Source organism: Protopterus annectens, chromosome 7.part0 (assembly GCF_019279795.1).
Source record: "Protopterus annectens isolate FY-2018-M chromosome 7.part0, PAN1.0, whole genome shotgun sequence".
In the NCBI taxonomy this organism is placed as follows: domain Eukaryota; kingdom Metazoa; phylum Chordata; order Ceratodontiformes; family Protopteridae; genus Protopterus; species Protopterus annectens.
Window position 1 is genome coordinate 328,863,902 of NC_056739.1, and position 23,308 is coordinate 328,887,209.

A 23,308-nucleotide genomic window follows, 5' to 3' on the forward strand; every position below is an offset into this window, starting at 1 on the left:
AATGCCGCATATATGAACATCAATATGACATAAATAAATCCAACAGTAAAAATGCATTGTACAAGCATTCTATTGAATGTGAGGGGGCCAGTTTTTGTTCTTTGTGGTGGAAACTGTTCCCAAAGATATCAGGGGTGGGCCCTGGGAGGCCAAGCTAGCTCACAGAGAGACTTTTTGGCAGATTCTTTTAGAATCTAACAAATTTCCAGGCCTCAATGATTTTATTTCGATTGCACCCTACCTTAAACTTAAGGCAGGGCGTATTTAAATTTGAAGTAGTTACTTGTAGAGATCAAGTTTTAGAATTTTTACAATTTGATTGATACTATGGCATATTAAAACCAATGTTTTATATTTATTACTATGCTTTAATTGTACATTTAATATATGTGATATATCCAGTATTTTAAACTTGATAGTGAGACAGTAGTAATTGTATGACCATTAGCAATGGATTGTAATTAGTTTTTTTAATAGGTTTTTATGTCTAGTACTTATAGAGTTTTAGTATTGATATATCTTTAAATTCACTTGTTGATTTTAATTGTTTAATTAAATTATTGAATAATTGTGTTATTCATGGCAGTATGGGAAGTATTTAAACTGCAGTCCATTTTGTGACTTTATCTGATGAAGTCGTATTTAATCGATGAAAATGTGTTTTTTTACTTTGTGTCACATTAAAATAAACTGTACATACTGTTTCTACAGCAGCGCCTTATTGTGAGCTTTGTGGTGGAGGTGTCGGACTGGCATTAGCTGTTTTTGGACTGAACGAGTTGTGAATACAGCGTTTTTCTTTTTACTGTGGTTCTATATATATATATATATATATATATATATATATATATATATATATATATATATATATATATACACACACACACACACACACACACACACACACACACACACACACATATATATATATATATATATATATATACACACACACACACACACACACACACACACACACACACACACAGACACACACACACATATATATACAGTATACAATATATTTACATATATACTGTGTGTGAGCAAATATGAACACATCTTTAAAAGGATACTTTTCCAAGCATTTACACAGCTTTGTCATCAAATCATTTTTTTTCACAGGACTACAGGCTTCCAGTTTTTTTTTTTTTTTTTTTTTTTTGTAATCTAATATGCCCCTTTCTTAAATTACATCATTTGGGAGAGTTTTACTTTTAGTTCCTTCTAGAGGCAATACTAATAGTACCCAAGTGGGGAGGAGCCACTGCTTTCTCAAAACTGACCTCTTTCTACGTTAGTGTGCCTAGACTGCCACAGCTTTTTCTCCATCTAAACCAACAGTAAATAATGAGCACAGAATCACTGCCTACGAATTTCTCAGCTACACAACCTTACAACAGTGGGCAAAAATGTGTCCTACTTTTAACATTCAGCAATGCAACTGGTTATTACCAACTGCCTGACCGATTTATTAATTTAGTGCCTGCCTGACTTCTTACTTTTACCTGATTTTAAATTGCTAACGTGAATGATTGCTTGATTGCCAACGAGCAGGCACTGCAGGTAGAGCAGGGGATGGAGACATAGGCAGCTACCCTGTGTGTACAATGCACACGTTATATATAAACAAAGCTTTGTCATTGAGAGATTTATAGTTCCTTCTTCCCTTTACTGAACTCAAAGAAAAGGTAGATACTGTATTTGCAGTTTGGGTACCCCAACGCGGGGGATAGGTTTCCATATGCAGGTGTACTAAGTATGTGTCAGTAGTAGGTTTTGAACTCAGAGCAGCAACCTAATCTTACATGAAGTCAAGACACAGCAACAGGTGCTGTTATTAGCTGGCTAGCAAACAAGATCACGCATAGACACAAAAGAAAAACGTCTGATGCACAGTTTCCTGTCCCTAGTCAATCAGAAAGAGCTAACCGTATGAATAAAATACATCCTTTCTCAAAAATATCTGCTGCATTAACCTGCTTCTGTGCACTGTTCCCAGTAGGACATAACTCCCAGTATAATCCAGTCTTGAGAATTAGCAATGTCAAAGCAGTAAGGCAATCACACAGATTAAAATAAACAAATCAGCTGTGTACTGAAGAAATGCAACACCTGTTAAATCATTTTTATAAAAATATATATTCCCTGAAACACAGCTGTACTGTTGCTAACAGTGCATAATGTAATATTTCTGAATTCATAACATACAAGTACCTGCTAGAGCCCCTACATTAACACAACATGAGCTATTTATGGATTTTTAATTTTAAGTTCCTTGATTTACTGTAAAGTAACAGAGAGAAACTCAATTGCCAGAAATAGTCTTTCACTCATTCAACCACAACAGGCAAATCTATTTGGGTGTCTCTGTCTGAAATTGTTGCTGTTTTGGCTCATCATTCACTGGCTACTGTATCAAATTCTATGACAGCAAGACACTCAGTTTAATGTTCTCTCCAGATGGTATGTAGTATGCATTTTCATTTTAATATATCAACACTGAGGCTTTTTTCAACCTTTAGTCTTTTAGAGAAAGGAGGAGAGACAAAAAAAGAGAGAGAGACATACACAGAAACGGAACTCTGCCTACTGAACAAATTTCAAAAGACTTAGCTGTACTCCTTAAAAAATATAATAAAAAAACAAAAGTAAAATACTGTAATTACATTACAGTAAAGCAAATAGTCCTTTTTAGGACTCACACATAGCAAAAGAACCAAAGATCTGTTCAAGAAGAAGAACAACGGAGATCGACACCACCACGAAACACCGAAGGACACAACAGCAGCTCTTCCCAGAGCCCATTGTGACCATACACAAAACAGCTCTTTTCAGAGCTCATGTGGATCTGCACCTTACAACAAACAGCTCTTTTCAGAGCTCACAGTACACCAAACAGCTCTTCTCAGAGCTCACAGAGATCTGTATAAGCTCTGGTAAGGGCAACCGGAGACACATTGAAGAATAAAACAAAAAAGTTCTTATTAGTGCTACCACCAACACCCGAACGGGCATTCAAAACACAAATTGGCCCTTCTCAGAACTCACAGAAATCTGTATCAGCTTCGGTAAGACCAGCCGGAGGCACAGACACAGCTTCGGTGAACCAAACAAATCAGTTCTTTTTAGAACTACCACATCTGCCTGAAAGGGCATTCAAAACACAAATCGGCCCTTCTCAGAGCTCATGAAATCTGTATCAGCTCTATATAGAGCTCCAGATGCCCACAGGGCTAAAACAGCTCTTTTTAGAGCTAGCTCCACCACCGACTACACGTGGAAATCTGTTCACCGTTTAGGATCAAAAGTGAAAGGCATTGTAAAATTGGTTATTCCTTCCCTCTGGGCAGGCATCACTCAGGATCGAAAACCCAAGAGGTCCACACCTATTTTTGTGGTTTTATTACAATAAAGCATTCTGAAAAGTAGCATGTTTCATAACTATACGTGTGAACTGTTCCAGCCTGAAACATCTGCTTGCTTCTTCCTAGTGATCTAACGTAAGAAAATAAAATAAGTAAATAAATAAATAACAAAGCTGCCCAAGCATTTCTCACAATCAAGTACAAAACGAGTATACACACAAAATAGACCAACTACATGTCTCTATAATTCAGACTGAGAAGCTTCAAGTCACCTTGGTTCTACGTGTTCTGCATTCCACCTAAGTGAAACATAAAGCACAATCATTTATTGATATAGCAATAACCCATGCCTGGGTGTGGGTAATGCTGAATTTACCCACGGTTGGTGTGGTTTGGTCATGAGGGCGAAGCCCAATTGGCCAAACAAAGACAACCGTGGGTAAATCCAGCATTACCTACACCCAGAAGTGGGTTATTGCTACTATACAATGACATTATTTAAGAAAAAAAAAATTACTTTTCTTAAATAATGGCATTGTATAATGCCTCCTTGCTGCTCTTCCGCAGCTGTTTGGTATTCTGCGGCAGTTCTGATGTACTGCGCATGCGTATGCTTACGCAGTACATCAGAGCTGTGGGCGGAAGCAATGGAGAAAGCAAGATCTCCGTTGCTTTTTACAAACTGGCTCGCTATGTTAAAGGAGTTTAACATAGCGAGACAGCTTTAAAAAAAGCAACATAGAATCTCTGTTGCTTTTTTTAAGCTGTCTCGCTATGTTAAACCAATTTAGCATAGCAAGACAGCTTTAAAAAAAGCAATGGAGAAAGCAAGATCTCCATTGCTTTTTACAAAGTGTCTCGCTATGTTAAAGGAGTTTAACATAGCGAGACAGCTTTAAAAAAAGCAACAGAGTATCTGTGTTGCTTTTTTTAAAGCTGTCTCGCTATGTTAAACCCATTAGATAGGAAGATCTCCGTTACTTTTTTTAAAGCTGTCTCGCTATGTTAAACTTGTTTAACATAGCGAGACAGTGTGTAAAAAGCAACGGAGATCTTGTGTTCTCCGTTGCTGTAAAAAAAGAGTTATACTAATGGAAAAAGTCCGGGCGACTGGACCTTTTTCCATTAGTATAACTCTGATTTACAACGTGCATGCTGACCAATCAGATTGCACGTTTTGGAATATTAATGTGGGGGGGGGGGGGTCGTTGTATAATAGCCGATTTAGCAAATCAGATTAATTCCTATGGAATCAATCTGACTCAACAGTGACATTCTGAGTGATTAAAGCCCAAAACAAGCATTACACTAATTACATTAGTAAGTAAACACATAGTTTTCAAGGCTTCACAATGAAAACAAAAGAAAGAGGTTTCCAGTAAGTGTTATAAGTGACATCATTGCATTTCAAAAACAGAAATATGGATTGTACCACAACAGTGTGCAAGTTTACTGGTTTCATTCCAAAACCACTGAACAGCAAACTATGAGATGCAAGACCTCCAGACTAAAATAATTTATAGTGCAATACCTGTACAAAAAAGACATTTCTCCAACCACAAAGCAATCCAGTCTGAAGTAGCTACTAAAATGTGTCTGCTAAACATATATGACAATATACTCAGTCTTTAAAACCATTGTGCTCTTTGATCCTTAACTGCCTCATTGTACCATTTTTCTTACTGTACTATTTTCAGACAAAACTAGTACCTCTCAGATTTTTAATTTCAAATGCTAACAAAACAGAACTGTTAAGTACCCTTAAAATATAATGAACACAGATGAAAGCCTGGTGTGCATCATTATGTACATATATATGCTTTAAAACTGCGGTGGTTGTGCTGCGGTAGCATTGTCGCCTCACAGTAAGACGTTGTCCTGTTCAATTCTCAGCTAAAGCGTCTTGTGTGTGGAGACATGCGTGAATGGGCATACCTTCATTGAAGGTTGTGCGTCAGGGCAGGCAACTCGGTACGTAAAAATCTACTGCCAATCATTAGCGGACCGGAGTTCCGCTGTGGCAACCCCTAACCGGGAAAAGCCGAAAGATACAACAACATATGCTTTATTTGTAGGGGGCATGCTGCCAGATATGCAAGTGGTATCACCATTACCCTTTCTACCCAAGTTTTCTAATTTGTCTTGACAAGTAACAGTATCTGCAATGCAAATAATGTAGTGTATCATGAAACAATGCAACAAAAACTTCATCTTCACAACTGCATCATTTGAATGCTGCACCTTTCTACTCAAAAGAGTGCCATAATGCTACTGGTTGCCCTGTAAAAGAAATATAGCTATGCAACCATGTTCCAAACTCAGCAATGGAAACACACATATAAAAATCAATTTAAATTAACCTGAACTCTTATTGCTCCAACCATCAAAACACTCGGGAGCAGAAAACTCTCTGTACTGAAATGGGCAACATCAAAATGCAATGATTTTGGCAATAAGAAAACACTTGGGCAACAAGTTACAACAACAAAACTTTCCTTAGCTAACAGCAATGATCAGCATAAACACTCGGGGAGGCAGCATAACTCTGTACAGGAAATACTTGCTTAACGGAACAGCTAGTTTAAATTCTGCACACGTAAGTAAAGAGTGGACTTCCTTGTTGGTGCGCAATGCACACATGGGTGCTTAAAGAAGCTACCACCATGAGTTTTTTATTTATTTTGTTTTAATTTTTGAAGCCTCATGGCTGATTGCCAAGTAATTAGTGAAGATTGTCTTGCAGCTGTAAATGTCTTTTAACATTCACTTTTGTGAGAGTTCAATCTTCTGATATATATATATATATATATATATATATATATATATATCTGTGTGTGTAATGTGTAGTGTGTACAGTGTTAGTGGGAGTGGTGATGGTGGCACTGGCAGCTCTCTACATGCAGGTGGACACAGAAGCAGTATGTGCTACCACAGACCTTATAAAAACAATCATTATCATTCCCCCTTGCCTCCATGTCCTTATGGATAGCAAACATCACAGCAATGAGTCCATACTGGATTGGAATGCAGCAGATTGTGTTTGTATATCAGCTGACTGATCATGAGTGCTACCCACATGTCATGGGCCACCTGTGACATGTGATGGCATCAGGTGCCAGTGTGAGGTTGCAAAATGGTGGGTGTGTCCATTACAGATGCAGTATGTTTATCTTCTGCCACAACCACAAGGGAATCATTATTGGTGGTTGGAACTAGAGGAAACTGTTTGTCCACTAGAGATAGTGAGCACTCAGACAGCTTCATCTGTGGATAAGGCCAAATTTTCAATCTCTTTTATGGGTGAATGCGCACCCAGTGTTGAGATAGACAGTACCACTATGTCAACAGACTGTGAAAGAGTTATCTGTATCTCATCATCGTCAGCCCCTGCATGTGTGCTAATATTAGCCTGTTGTCTTGCCCCAGCCTCTACAGGTGTCACTGCAGTAGTAGTGCTTTGCCCTCTGAATACACAGCAAAAGACACACTGGAGTCAGCGTTGGAACCTGTGCCAAATAAAAACTTATTTCCAAAAGCAAGAAAACAGCGTGGTTCAGCTAGCCAGTATAATTACGAAATGAATGGCTCTAGTGCACTTCAAAGTAACTCAAGAACAGCAACAGTCGTAGTTCCAATAGTAGGTTAAATCCTTTATTTTAACAGACAACAGAACTCTCCAAACAAGCGCTTTCGCCTGGTTGTACCAGGCTTTATCAAGTTGAATTAAATGAATGCTTTCTGTCCTTTATATACTAAAAGTATTTAGTCATGTGATATTTGCAGCACTTGCTAATTACATTAATTAACAGAACTTCTGCTTGTTAACAAATGCAGTTTAAAAGTCTGAATGATTCTTAAAAAAATACTAATTCCAAAATTAACATAAATATATACTGACATAAATATTCTAAAATCTACCCAGTAGGAACATGTATATGCTCTCAGTAGTTTCATAAAAATTCTTCTTAAAAATATATACACAAAATAAAAATGTTTTGTGTTCATTTTTATATGTTAAAAAGTATTTTACATTGTGAAAGAAGTCAAAAACCAAACATTGTTTAAGTATTCTTAGCTTGTTTAAACAAGCTCTCTATAGCTCTTCCTTTCTATATAATTAGAACTTCTATAACAAGTGTCAGGAAAACAAAGCTTAGAATATAGGCAGTATCTATTTGTAAAAGAGGACATGATGTGAAGACATCCACAGACTTAATATATGGTTCTCCTCTTCCATCATTACTACCTCTCACTTTACAGAGATTTGGCTTTACCTCTCTTTTACAAATAGAAGTGCACTAGAGCCATTCATTTCGTAATTATACTGGCTAGCTGAACCAAGCTGTTTTCTTGCTTTTGGAAATAAGTTTTTATCTGTTTTTTTACTTGGCTCTGTTTGTTGTTTGCTACGTTTTTTCAATGGTGGAAGATCCAGCCGGTTCAAACTTCCCTAATACGCCGTTATTGCTCTGGGAGGAACAAGAAGATTCCCCAGTCACCAGGCAAGAATTTAACAAATTGCTAGCTATGATGACGCACATTAGCAGCTTGCTAACTGCAACCAAACCTGACTGTTCTTCATCGTTGCCGGGAAACCAGCAACAAAGACAAACTAAAGGAAAAGTACACACACGAACTCAGGAGCCAAATGGCGGTGAGAACGTTGCTTACAGCTTATTAATGGCTGTTAACAACTATGCTGAACAAGACCAGCAATCTAGACATGACCAAAGGGATGGTTGTAATGATACCACATTAAATGCAAACCAAAACGCATTTAATTTCAGAGCGTGGACAGAACAACAATACGTATTTAAGCAAGGTACTGGACATAAGCAATTTGAGAGAATGGACACTGATTTTGAATTGCTTAGTAATAAACTGTATGCTTATAAAAATATGCAATTAGAAATTAATTATTTACATGAATGTATCAATGTGCAGCAAGTGCCAAAAGGGCTCCGCTGCTTCAAGTTTCCAAATAATGCTACAGTTGGTTCAACTTTACATTCCCAATTGATAGATTTATTTGACAAGACAGGGCTTGAGATTTTGAATTTAATGACCCAAGATTATCAGAGAAAAGCTGATATTTTACTGAATGAATTGACTTCTTTAAATGAAAACATTGTGAACCATAGGAATTTTTTGAGTTTTAAAAAGAAATACGATGATGTATTTAAAGAAGTGGACCAGCATTGTCTTAAAGTTATAGAACGCAAAGCAAGGAAGCTAGACAGGGATTTGATGGAGTATAAAGAGGGTAGGGCATACCCAATACCAAGGAATAACAGACCTAGTCACTTAGAGAAAGATAATAATATATTTGGAGATAGCTCACAAGAGGGAACCCCTGAGAAGGAGTGAGCGGTTAGCAAATAAAGACACTAGTAACCAGTCTCAGGTTTTTCAATACCCCCAGGGCAGACCGACGGGGAGGAATCAAATGTATCCACAGCAAGGTTGGAACAGGGGGCGCAGATAGGTGAAGATAATTTATTTGCTATGTTAGAGCATTTAGGAGAATTGCACACAGACATAAATGGTTGTCAGATCTCTAGTGAAAACAATTTTAAGATTTATAACTACACAGATGCCAGCATCACTCCTGAATTTTTTCAGCTATTTACCAAAGGGCTGCATTTTGTTCCCACACGACCTATGGACATTTCCAAAACACTAATTGAATGTAAATTATTTGTCAGCAAGTTGAACCTAGCTATTTACTTTAAAGGTCAAGAGAGATTAGTAGACACATTCAGCAGACAAAGTACTTTCAACCCCCCCACACACCCCAGCTTGAAAGTATTTGAAGAATTAGTGGAAAATGCACTCAGGGAGAGAATTAACACTCAGGATAAAAAAACTAAAAACAACTTGGATTCCCATTTACTCCAACTTATTGAACATATTAACAAAGAAAATATCAGAGTGATGAGACCCGACAAGGGTGGAGGGGTAGTCCTTATGTATAATTCTGAATACGAGACTTACATACACAACATCCTGCAAGATGGAGAAACTTATGAGCTAATTTCAAGAAATGAATATAACCTAGCCACTTCCAAGATACACTACACGCTTAAAGACTACCTCAACCAGGGGGGCATTAATGAAAAACTTTACAACTTTCTCTCTGTACCTAAACCGAAAATCCTGGTTATGTTCGGGATACCTAAGGTACATAAGGGCTTAGCACCCCTGAAATTCAGACCCATCGTAGCAGGAGCAGGGAGCATCACGGAGCCGATAGGCATATTTATAGATCAGAATTTGAAACATCTTATTTCAACTATTACTTACATCTGTAAAGACTCATGGGAATTTATAGGCAACATTACACCCAACCTGTTTGACCCTGACCTTTTATTAGTCACTATAGACGTTATAGAATTGTTCCCTAGCATACCACACAGTACAGGTCTGGACTGGTTCAACGAAATTTTGGCCACTGAATCTGGGCTGACAGGAAGCTTAACTAATTTAATAGTTGAGTTCATGGAAACTGTATTATTAAACAACTATATTTACTTTAACGGGGAAATTTTCCAACAGAAGAAAGGGGTGGCTATGGGTGCCTCATGTGCTTCGTCTTATGCTAACATTGTCCTCTATAGATGGGAGAAGGCCTTTATCCACACCACAAAATGGAAAGAACACATTATATTGTACAAACGTTATCTAGATGATATATGCATTTTATGGAAGGGCAACAAGGAAGAGTTTGAAGAATTTTTTAACTATTTGAATGCAACTACTACATTTTTGTCCTTCACACATGAAATCAGTGATTGCTCTTTACATTATTTAGACGTATTGTTGAGTAAAAACACCACAGCAGGTTGCTTTCAAACAAGTATTTATAGAAAAAAGACACACTCTAACACCTTCCTGCATTATGACAGTGGACACCCCCATTACACTAAGAGAGGCATAGTAAAGGGGCAATTTATAAGAGCCTCAAGAATGTCTAGTACAAATGAATTATTTTTGCAAGAGATTAACACACTAGAGGACATGTTCCTGCAAAGAGGATATCCCCACACTTTATTAAAAACACTAGCATTAGAGGTAGTAAACAAAAGAGATTCCCTGTATCCCCCTTTATTGGGAAAAGGAATAGTTACAAAGCAACCTAACAACGAACAGAGTAATTCACTTTTAAAAAACAATTTTGTTTATACTTTTAATGGGGGCTCAGATGTTATTGAAAGCACTAGCAACACTTTTTGGCCTATTTTAGCGTTAAATGAAGACATCCATCAGTTTTTACCTGACAATGTAAGCTACACCAGGAAGAGGGACACTAACCTTAAAGGGTTATTTGAATGTAGAAAAGACAACAAAAATTTCAGAAACACAAGAAAATTGGGCACACAAAATGTGGGGCCTGCAACCAATGTAGTTACATAATAGAAAAGGAGTGTTATTATTTAGCTGCTAGAAAGACATGTTTATACCCCTATGACAGATACACTTGTACTACCAAAGGGGTAGTTTATCTGGGGGTCTGTCTGTCCTGTGACAGTTTTTATATAGGGAAGACAGAGAGAATGCTCAAAAGACGCATTTATGAGCACCTCAATGACATCGAAAGAAAAAGGGAGACAAATGCATTTTATAAACATTTTTTAAATTGCCCTAACATGCAGCTAAAATTTCTGGTAATTGAACAGGTCAAGCAGGACGCCAGGGATGGGGATTGGGAATCTCGCCTAGAAAATCGCGAACTAATTTGGCAGATTAAGTTAAATGCCACCCACCATCCTGGCCTGAACGATAGTATTAGCTTGAAGAGTGTATTAAAAATAAACAGAGATAAATTACATTAACTATATTGGCTGAAGACATCCACAGACTTAATATATGGTTCTCCTCTTCCATCATTATTACCTCTCACCTTACAGAGATTTGGCTTTACCTCTCTTTTACAAATAGATACTGCCTATATTCTAAGCGTTGTTTTCCTGACACTTGTTATAGAAGTTCTAATTATATAGAAAGGAAGAGCTATAGAGAGCTTGTTTAAACAAGCTAAGAATATAAACAATGTTTGGTTTTTGACTTCTTTCACAATGTAAAATACTTTTTAACATATAAAAATGAACACAAAACATTTTTATTTTGTGTATATATTTTTAAGAAGAATTTTTATGAAACTACTGAGAGCATATACATGTTCCTACTGGGTAGATTTTAGAATATTTATGTCAGTATATATTTATGTTAATTTTGGAATTAGTATTTTTTTAAGAATCATTCAGACTTTTAAACTGCATTTGTTAACAAGCAGAAGTTCTGTTAATTAATGTAATTAGCAAGTGCTGCAAATATCACATGACTAAATACTTTTAGTATATAAAGGACAGAAAGCATTCATTTAATTCAACTTGATAAAGCCTGGTACAACCAGGCGGCGCTGTTTGGAGAGTTCTGTTGTCTGTTAAAATAAAGGATTTAACCTGCTATTGGAACTACGACTGTTGCTGTTCTTGAGTTACTTTGAAGTGCACTAGAGCCATTCATTTCGTAATTATACTGGCTAGCTGAACCACGCTGTTTTCTTGCTTTTGGAAATAAGTTTTTATCTGGTTTTTTACTTAACCTGGCCAAAACCATGACCCTGTGTCTTGCACACTAAGGGTGCCCATGCTCATGTGGCATATAGCATCAACCTATCTCTGCTGGCACCCTGACAAGGTTCGATATTCAGTGTACATAAAAGAATGCCTAGGCAGTATTTACTGTTGTCATCTTACAGTGTCTCTGTCTAGTACTACTGTACAGAAATCTGGTATATACAATACTAACCTACATCATTCACTGAGAAATGTAGGGGTTAGCCTGTCTAGATGTTAGTGTCCACTCCTCCAAAAATGATCCCAGTGTCATTGTCCCCAAAGCAGGGACACCAGAAAATCCTCTGTCAGGCTGATCTTTCCAGAAGGTGATCTCACAGCTGCTATGAAAAATGTTTTTGCTTTGACACACTGTAGCTCTTAACTGTACTCCTACCTTAAAAGAGTACCAGGTTCTGAATTTTCACTTGCACATTAAGTTTGCAGAGTCACACAGCTCTACAGGCTGTGTAGTTCACATATGACAATAGTTTGAGAGGAACTGTCAAGTGCAGGAAAAAACTGCAGAGTGCATGTGCATGTGTGTGTGTGTGTGTGTGTGTGTGTGTGTGTGTGTGTGCGCGTGTGTGTGTGTGTGTGTGTGTGTATGGGGGGGTGCGTGTGTGTGTGTGCGTGTGTGTGTGGGGGGTGCATGTGTGTACGTGCGTGCGTGCGTGTGTGTGTGTGTGTGTGTGTGTGTATCCATGTGTGTGTGTCTTTTCAATAAGTTTAAGGCACTAATTACAGGAGAAAACTGTGTAACTCCAATGTAGCTTACATATTTTATACAGTTTACATACTACAGAATTTATTGGAATCAATTCCAGATTTTTTTCAGATTGTGCATTTTTTTTTCCAGAAAAGTAATTATGTATAACTCAGCTTAGTATGTTTTTTCTGCATTTTACATTTTTACTGCATCTTTACTAATAAGCAACTGCAAGCTTTACATAGCCTGTCACAAGACAGTACATGGTGGGAATGGATTTTGTTAAGATGCAAACTTATCTGTTTGATGGGAAGTAAAAAGTGTGGTGTGATAAACTGAGGGAAGATCATATGTCTGTGTGATGGACTTTATTTGAGCTGGTTCAGTTAATGAAGGGCATTTGAGTTAGAGTGTAAAAGTAAGTATATAGTTATATAAAGAATTTAATGGATAAAGAACAATAAAGGCATGGAAAATGAAGAAAGGAAAGTGGAGGTTATTACATTAAGAACAAATATTTTCTTATTGTAAAAAAGATGTTGAAATTATTGGATAAATGTTTGACTGTGTAAGGAAGAAGGAATCAATGTGCCTTTATGTAATAAGAGAAAGAAGGAGTAACAGTATATGGATGACCTAGTGAATAATAAATGTGTGGTTATGGCCCAAGTTCGGGATATAATAAGATAATGATAACATTTTTAAAGGAAAGAATTGGGAAGAGAGAGGAAAATAGGATGGTCAGGAGTATGAAAAGAGTGAAGCTGTGTAAGATTGTGGCTTGAGTGAAGCAAGGAGTTTAGTGGGGGAGGATGGGAAAATTAGTATAATGGGGCATGATGGAATACAGTACACTTTTTATAGTATCTTTGATGATGAAACCTTAGAGGTGGAAATGACAGTTTTGGATGACTGAATGAAGGGGAGAATGGGGGGGGGATAGAATTGAATTTGCTAGAAGCTATTACAAGCTCACATTATTGACAAGCAAATCATCACAACTGAGTTTTCAGACAAGTAAAAAATTATTTGTGAAGGTGGCATTCTCCTAAACCGCACAGTTTGGGGGGTTTCACCCTCATATCCCCTCTCCTATTATGAACTACCTCTGAGGTCATATATACATGGGGAAATAATTCAGTTTCATCAAGCTGCATCATGAGAGTTAAGCCTGTGATGTATTGAATAGTTCCCATGGAGTTGTATAAAGGATGTGAAAACTTTTTGAATAAAATGGAGAACAGCAAGGATTTAAAGACCTGCAGACTTATTTCAATCATTAAAACTAATTATAATTTTATGGCTCAAAAGAGGGAGATAGTACAGCATGTGGAGTAGTTTGATGAAGAGATCAGGATGTTCAGAGAAGAACGGTATCGGTGGTGTTTTGGTGGACTATGGAGAACATAGTGCAGGCTGGTAATAGGAAATAAGAAGATGTAGTTAGTGTAGACTTTGAAAAGGTATTCAACTTTGTGTCATATAATGGTTTTATGGAAGTGTTAAAGAAAACTAGAATTCGTGAAGTTTATAGAGTTTTATAAAGGAACTGTACAGTTTGTCTGCAGTCGGGCTTTTGGTGAATGATTGGAAAGGTTGAGGTTGTTTCCTGAAGAAGGGTTTATTTATTTACTTCATTTTCTTTTGTTAACCAGGTAAATGAATTGGTCAGAGATCCCTGTTCAGCCATGGCTCGGATTTTGGTAAATGCAATGAATAAAACAGACAAAATATAAGCAGCACTACAAATATGGACCTCAGAATATATGCACCACTGGAAAAACAGCATTGCCAGTATCAAGGGACAATATAAAGAACAGCAGAGTAGACTAATCAGTAATGACAGTAATAATGTAAAACACAGCATTTACTACACTTTGAATGTATAACACAGACCAACAGTAACAGGGATTGAATCCAAGGGGAGATAAGAGATTCCACAATTCCAGGCATGAAATGATAGTAACAATATCAAAAATAGCATGAAGAAGTACAATGTTGTAAGTGGTCAAGAACATATTCAAATAGTTGAGCCTTATTAAATGTGGCATATATGTTATGAACTACTAAATTTGCTTGGTATGCTTAGACCCCTGTTCAAATTGTAGCTGGTCTGTGCCTTAAAACTTATATCAGCTTAAAAATACTGGATGATTTTATGCAACATTTAAACACATATATAGAAAGGCCGAATGGAGAGATGAAAAGTCAGCAAGCAAAGGAGAGTAGTAGTGCTGAAATTTAATTCATCCTCAAGTCTTGGTGAGTACCTTCACGAGGTGGGCCTTGTTTTTTACAAAACCTCACCAAGGCAATACTGATATATAGACTGCATTTATGTAGCATATCATGGACAGAAATGGGTCAAGAACTATAAAAGATAGCTAGGTGCACAAGACCCAGGATAAAAAAGTGCACAATCCTGGTAGGCACACTGGTGCCAGGAATGGAAAAAATGACAGTGTAGAATCCTCAAAATATGGAAACATTCTTACAATGGGGCCAGGCCAGGTCCAGGGGGAGGATGCACCCCCTGTTCTAGAAGGAACTAGCAGTCCACAAAAATCACAAAAACTTATAGGCCAAAGAAGAGCCATAAAGACGCTAGAGTGGACTATTGAGGATAAGAAAGAAATGATGTATTGTTATTATTATGTATAAAGCCCAGAATTTCCAGATGCAAGATATACAGAAAGATTAAGAGATACATTAGAGGAAAGAAAAATACTTCTGCAGGAAAAACTGTCAGACGCTTTAAATAAAAATGTATGTTCATTAATATAATAGTTTTTTTGAAAAACAGTATATAGATCAAGAAACTTTGCTATGTTTGGAAAAAGAAACATCTGAGGAAGTGTGAAAATATAAACAACAAAATCTAGATATTTTTGAAAAACATAAAAAAAGAAATATGGACATGGGAAAGAAAGAGAGATTTGATATGGTGCAATATTTATGCAAAGGAGAAAGCCAAATTAATAATATTAAAGAATGCAGTCTCAAAGATATTCAAAGAGAAATATAGGCAAAAGGATCCAGACATGGAAAATTTCACAATAAAAAAAAATAATATCACAAAGATGGAACATAGAAAAGAATATTAGTAAAGTAGAAGTTAAAAAAATTGAAGTTGAAGTTATGGAGTGCCTGCAAATTGAAGGATTTAATTTAGAAGGTTTAATACAGATTACATCACAGCATGATGGAGTGAGTCCCCAAAGTAAGGAGAAGCAGGAAGATCAGGAGACATCTCAACAAATATGGACATGGGAAAGAAAAAGAGATTTAATATTGTGTAATATTTATGCAAAGGAGAAAGCAAAACTAACCAATACAAAAAGAGCAGCACCAAAGATGTTTGAAGGGAAATACAGGCAATGGAATCCAGATATGGAAAACATTACAATACAAAAAATAAGAAGACAAAGAGGAAAAGTAGAAAGGGAGATTAGTAATGAAAAAGTTAAATAAATAGAAATTGAGGTTGTGGAGCGCCTACAAAGTGAAGGATTCAGTGTAGAAAATCTACTGCAGGAAACACCTAAACAGGATAGAGCAATGGATATCCACATTAAGGGGAAACCAGTGGAGCAGGAAGCAATTGCTCAGGTGCCATCTCAAGATATTTTGGAGCTTTCCACAGGAAACCAGTATAAAAGTTCACTTGAAGCTGGACAGCAAGGGAAGGAGCAGGAAACTAGGCCAGTGAGTTTCCATATGACAGAGCAATGGATGCCACAGGATGAAACTGAAGAGAAGGTGCCACAGGAAGATGCTATAGAACTCTCTATAGAATGCCTGCAGGAAATGGAAAACAAGGGATGTGCCCTCAGCTTGAAGAAAATGAGCTAAGAGAATAGTTGCTTGATTTAACCAAAACAGATAGATATATTAAGATCAATGAAAGAAAGGCTACAGAAGGCCAATAAAACCCCAAAAGTCAGAAGTCTGATAAAACAAATGAACACAGTAATTAGGACTGTCCGTAGAGATCCATGTGATATAACAGAGGTAAACAGAATATATTACTGTGTAGCTAAATTAATAATTGATAAAGTTATTCCACAAGAACACAGTGTAGTATGAGAAAGGAAGGGGAGAAATCAAATACCATCATGGAACTATCAAATAGAGAAAAATAAAAAGCAATTAAGAAAAGAAGTGTCATTGTTAGAAGACTATAGAAGAGGAAACAGATCAACAAAAATACTAAGAAAGATAGATGTCATAAAATCAATGCGCAGTATTAAAACAGACCAGGATCTATCATGCACTATTGCAAATAACTAAAATTTTCAGCACAGGCAGAAAAACCTAGAAGATACACAGATAAATATAAAGGAAAAGTACAAAATGTAATTTATTGATGACGCAAAAAAATTTTATACAGAATTGGGAAACAAGGTAAAAGGAATTGAAAGACCACCAAAAAAAGAAGAAATAGGTACATTTTGGAGAAATATCTATGAAGATCGTGTGGAACATAACAAAGATGCTAAATGGATAGAAGACGTAAAAGAAAGAAAAAGAAGTTTAAAGGTACAGGATATGAAATGGAATGAAGTAACAGCCAGAGAGATTGAAACAAAGTTAAGAAAAGCCTCTAACTGGAAAACCCAGGCCCAGATGCACTACTAACTTTTGGTTAAAAGTATTAACATCTGTGCACGAAGACTTAGCCATGAGTAAGAACTATTTATATGCACACCCTGAACAGACATCAACCTGGCTAACAACAGGAAAAAACAATGATCCAATGATCCTACTTAAAAGTGAACCTGCAAACTACCCTAAAAATTATAGATCAATAAATGGTCTTCTGATGACGTACAAAGTATACACAGGAATTGACGCTGACAGAGTTTATAGTCATTTGGAAGAAAAGTCAATTATGGCAGTAGAACAAAAAGGCAACAGAAGAAAGTCATATAGAATAAAGGATAATTTGTTGTTAAATAAAGTCATAGTGGAGAACTGTAAAATGGGGAAGAATCTAAGTATGGCATGGATTGACTACAAAAAAGCATTTGATAGTATCCCATATTCATGGATAGGAGTGCTTAAAAATGTATAAGACACATTACAGTAACCATGAAACAGCAACAGACCACTTTGCAATTAAGCCACGATAAAGGAAACATTATTATCCCAGAGATAAAAATTGAAAGGGTGATATTCCAGGGTGACTCTCTGTCACCGTTGCTATTCTGCTTTGTCCTTAACTCATTGAGCTATTTACTTAACAGCTTAGGCCATGGCTATAATTTAGCTCCTAGAAAACAAAAAAGTTTAAAGACTTCTCATCTTCTCTTTGTCAAGTGATTTAAAACTGTATAACTTATCAGATGAGGAACTGAAAGCACAGCTGCAGGTTGTTAAAACTTTTTCAGATGATATAAGAATGTTGTTTAGTCTTGATAAGTGTGCAAAAGCAACCTTTAAAGCAGGAAAACTGCAGCACCAGAAAAACATCAGTTTGGGGCAAGAATGTAATATAGAAGAACTTGATAAATATAACTATATTCCCAGTATAAATATCTGGGAATTGATGAAGGATCAGCAATAAAACATGAACAAATGCAAACAAAACTTAGTAATGAATACTTTAGACAACTTAAATTAATCCTGAGAACAGCATTGACATCTAGGAACAAAATCCAAGCTATAAACTAATTTGCTCTTTTTGTCCTAACTTACAGTTTTGGAGTGACTGATTGGACCCAAAAAGTGTTGGATAGATTAGATACTAAAACTAGAAAGATGCCTCGTGGTCACCAAATGATCTATAAAAATAAGTGTATACCAAGATTATATATTCCCTGTTATGAAGGAGGGATGGGACTCCTTGAAATTGATTACATGTATAGATCTGCAATCACAAGACCCAAACACAGTGAAAGTTTTGAAACATGAGGAGAATAAATCTAAGATGACTTCCCTGCTTAATCTAGCAGAAGCATATTGGCGTCAAGCAGGAATGGAAAAAAAACAGAAGTAGATAAAAATCAGGCAGCAACTGAATGTGCCAAAAAAACAAAAGAAATAATATAAGGTGAAGGACCAGATGAGAAGGCAAGAAATGTGGAAAATGCATAAATATAGTTGCAAGTATAGAAAACTTCAGGAAGAACCTGATGTTGATCAGGAATGAATGCAGGGATGGTTAAGGAGAGGTGAATTCAAACCAAGAGATGAAAGGTTAATATTGGCGGCCCAAGATAGTGGGCTACATACATGATGGTTTACAAATTCCATTGAACATGTGGGAGGAACAGACACATGTAGATTTTGTAAAACCAAATTAGAAAGTCACACACCTTGTTGCTGGTTATAACACACTCATGGCAGAAGGCTTGTTTACTGAAAGGCATAATAATGTGGCAAGACTATTGCACTGGGGATTGTGTAGACATTATGGTATTGAAGTGGCTGAAAAACACTGGAAACATGAGACACAAAGTATCATAGAAAATGATGAAGTTTATATCACATGGGATCACCCATTACCAACAGTTCAAAAGATAGATGCCAGGAAACCAGATATAGTGGTCCAAGAAAAGAAGACAAAAGTAGCATTGATCATTGAACTCGCCATACCCAGTGATTACATACAGAGAGACACAAAGTCATAAAATATCAGGATCTGCAAGCAGAAATGAGAGCAATGTGGAAGAAAGACACTCAGACAGTTCCAATAGCAGTAGGAGCAATGGGTCTTATACAAAAGAATCTACAATAGCATTTAGATATGTTACCAATCCATGTAACCCCACACAAATTGCAGAAGGAGTCATTGCTAGGCACACTGCGGGTGCTGCAAAGAGCACTTTTGGCTGACAACAAAGATTGAAACAATACTAATTTCATGAACTTTAATCATGCTTTGACTTAGGAATGGTGTCCATTCCTATCATGGAATTAGAAACCCAAAAGATCTGGAGAAATTAAAAAAGCATGAAACCACATAAATGTACCAAATGTGGTAAGTCTTTTACATAGCAGTAGCCTGAGAAATCATAAAGTCATTCATACTGGAGCAGGAAAACTGCAGCACCAGGAAAACATCAGTTTGGGACAAGAATGCGATATAAAAGAACTTGAGCAAGAGGGAGTGTATAAATATTTGGGAATTGATGAAGGATCAACAATAAAACATGAACAAATGCAAATCAAACTTATTAAGGAATACTTTTAGAAGACTTGAATTAATTCTGAAAACAGCGTTGACATATAGGAACCAAATCCAAGATATAAACCAGTTTGCTCTTCCTGTCCTAACTTACAGTTTTGGGGTGACTGACTGGTCCCAAAACATGTTGGATAGATTAAATAGGAAAACAATAAGGATGCTTCACGTTCACCAAATAATTTATAAAAATCATTGCATACCAAGATTATATATTCCCCATTCCAAAGGAGGGGTGGCCCTCCCTGAAATTGATTACATGTATAGATCTACAATTGTGAGACTCAAACCAAAAAGTAAGCAAGGCAGGAGACAATGTCAAAGCTCCTTTGATGTCTTTGCTCATGATTGAGGAGGCATTTCAGAGGGTAGCTATGGATATTGTGGGGCCTCCAAGTACTCCAAGTTCCACAGGGAAGAAGTATATCCTATTGGTAGATTATGCTACTAGATACCCTGAGGCAGTAGCTCTGTCTTCTATCGAGGCAGAGAAGGTGGCAAATGCTTTGCTAGAGATTTTCAGCAGAGCAGGTTTCCCAAGAGAAATACTGACTGACAGAGGTGCCAATTTCATGATGTTAACTTGGTTCCATCTGTGCTCCTGCCTCCTGCCTAGCAGTTCTACCATGTAGTTAACATCACTGACCTTCCTTACCACCTTGAAGAGTCCTTTGTGGAGAGGTTAAACTTTATAATAAAGACTATGCTACAGGTATTTGCAAACCAGTTTAAGAGAAAGTGGGACAAATATTTGCCCATCTGTTGTTTGCTTACAGAGAGGTACCTCAAAAATCCACAGGTTTTTTACCCTTTGAGTTGCTGTATGGGCATAGGGTGAGGGGACCTTTAGATTTGATTCATGATGAGTGGGAGGGTGAGTGTGAATCCCACAAGGAGTCTTTTGTGGCATATGTCCTAAACCTCAAGACAAGACTCAGGGAGCTCATGGGCTTGGCCCAGGAGAACCTGTCAGGAGCCCACAATCAGAAAAAGGTCTTGTATGAGAGGAATGCACAAGCCAGAAAGTATGCTGTGGGACAGTAGGTGATGGTTTTCATTCCTGTCAGACACAATAAGCTGCAGGCAGCTAGGGAGGGACTCTTCAAAGTGGTAAAGATGGTCAGTGATGTTAACTACATGGTAGAACTGCTAGGCAGGAGGCAGGAGCACAGATGGAACCAAGTTAACATGATGAAACCTTACCATGACAGGGAGGCCCTTGTGCTAAATATTTGCAATAGGAATCAGGAGGAGTCTGAGAGGGATCTGTGGCTACAGGGAGCCAGCTAACAAAATCCCATGTTACTATGGTGGAGACTAGGGTTGCAGGTTTATGGTATGACAATGCAGCACTGTAGTGGGGTCAGCAATGCCAACTCAGATGGGCTGTCAAGACAGGGAATGGTGTAACATATTCCCAGATAGGCTATTTCTCTCAAGCTACATTTCTCAAGGGTCACTTGAAAAAGTAGCTTGAGGCTTCGAAGGCGAAGAGATGTGATGATATGGGCTAATACCAGCATGGCCAGCTGGAGTTCTCTAAAGAATGATATATCCTTTGAATATCAAACTGATGTATGCAAGATGCTTGTGTTACAAATGTATTAGAACTGTATGGCATTTGAATATCAAACTTCTTCTTCTTTCGGCTTTTTCCCGGTTAGGGGTCGCCACAGTGGATCACCCGTCCGCTCATGATTGGCAGTGGAGTTTTATGGTGTCGAGTTGCCAGACTGGTGCCCAACATTCTACAGAAGGCACACACTTACACCTAGGGCCAATTTAGAGTGTCCAGTCCACCTACAGCATGTCTTTGGGATGTGGGAGGAAACTGGAGCACTCGGAGGAAACCCATGCAACCACAGGGAGGACATGCAGACTCCGCACAGACGACACCCCAGCCGAGGATCGAACCAGAGGACCTCTTGCTGTGAGGCAGCAATGCTAACTGCTGCACCACCGTGGCCGCCTGCATTTGAATATCAAACTGATTTGCACAAATGCTTATGTTACAAATGTATTAGAACTGTTTGGCTTTTGAAAATCAAAATGTGTTTGTAAAGTTGCTAGTGTTAAAAAAGAAATGCATCAACAGTGGGATCTGCTGGACAAAGAAGGAATATACATGTGAGACTGTATGTATATATGTTAGCAAAGGAGACAGTAGGAGAAGGGGTTAAACAGCTAGCTTACTTCTTACTTTAAGAAAAATACTGTTAACTGGACCACCCATTGAGCCATGGAAGTGCTTATCTCACAGCTCTGAATAGGACCAGAGACATCATGTCTGGAAGAAGCCTTTGTTAATTAGCTTAGTAAAAAGAGGGGAAGCCCCAGGCACTGCCATAAACATTAGCAAAACTTTAGATATGCATTTTATCACATCTATGCTAACATCCTGTCTCAAGCTTCAAAGGGGAATAATGTGACAACCTAGAGTCAGGTGACCAGATGAGGTCATTCTGCCAGCCATCTTGGAAATTTTAGATATTACAAAGAGAAATTTCTCAGTATTGAGTATTCTGACTTGGGCCTGACAACAAGAAGGACCATTCACTACATCATCTGCCTTACTCTATTAAGTAAGTAGGGAAATATAACGCACCTAGATTCAGTCAGGAAAATATAGTAAAGCTTAGTTTAGATATTGTTTTTCTTTATTTGTCTGAGTCTATCCATCAATGTTATTTGCAATATTTCCTGTGATTTGAACTCTGTGGTTTACTGTAAATATTTATTCAGTATTTTCTTATTACTTATTATTAAATATATTTAAAACTTTTATTGTGGCTGGTCCTTTTATAAAATACTTAACCTTTGAGAGTGCTTATATTTATTTGGTGACACTGTGTGGGCCAGTCCTGAAGGCCTAGCTGTTTTGGTCAACTAATACCATTTGTATAAGTATTAATGTTACACAGCATAATTGGACACCCTTTTTAAGGGCCTTAAAGGAGCTGGTTGTGGAGTGTCTGGTAGCAATGATAACTACCTTATACTCTGGTCAAAGGGGGCACAGCAGGTAAGTCTGTACCAGCCTTTCCCAGGTGTGTATGTGTGTGTGAAAAATCAAATCTGTCAGTGTGTGTGTGTGTGTGTGTGTGTGTGTGTGTGTGTGTGTGTCAGCTACTTGGAACAGGGACATGAGGCACTGGTTTCACAGAGAAGGTGCTGGAGGACTTGGCTTGAACACTCAAGCTGAGGACTTAACCCTGTAGCTGTACCAGTGGGGAGTCTTATTAGGGTCCTGGAGGGAGACAGATATAAAGAAATCCAGACCTCAGGCTGACTGTATTCCTCGTGTGCTTTTAAGGGAAATTGTACTTGGTACAGAGAGCTGCATCTGGAAATACTGTGTGTATCTATTTCCCTGAAAGTGAATGTTCCCCACAGGTGTCAGTGGTGAGCACTGAGGCTCCCTGATCAC

At 37.5% G+C, this 23,308-nt stretch overlaps 1 protein-coding gene across 4 annotated transcripts in view; it reads left to right on the top strand.

The window, feature by feature from the left end:
• Nucleotides 1-23,308, top strand: part of SLC16A4 (solute carrier family 16 member 4) — a 439,791-nt gene that overhangs the window by 90,258 nt on the left and 326,225 nt on the right. The gene's annotated exons all lie outside the window — the stretch shown is intronic.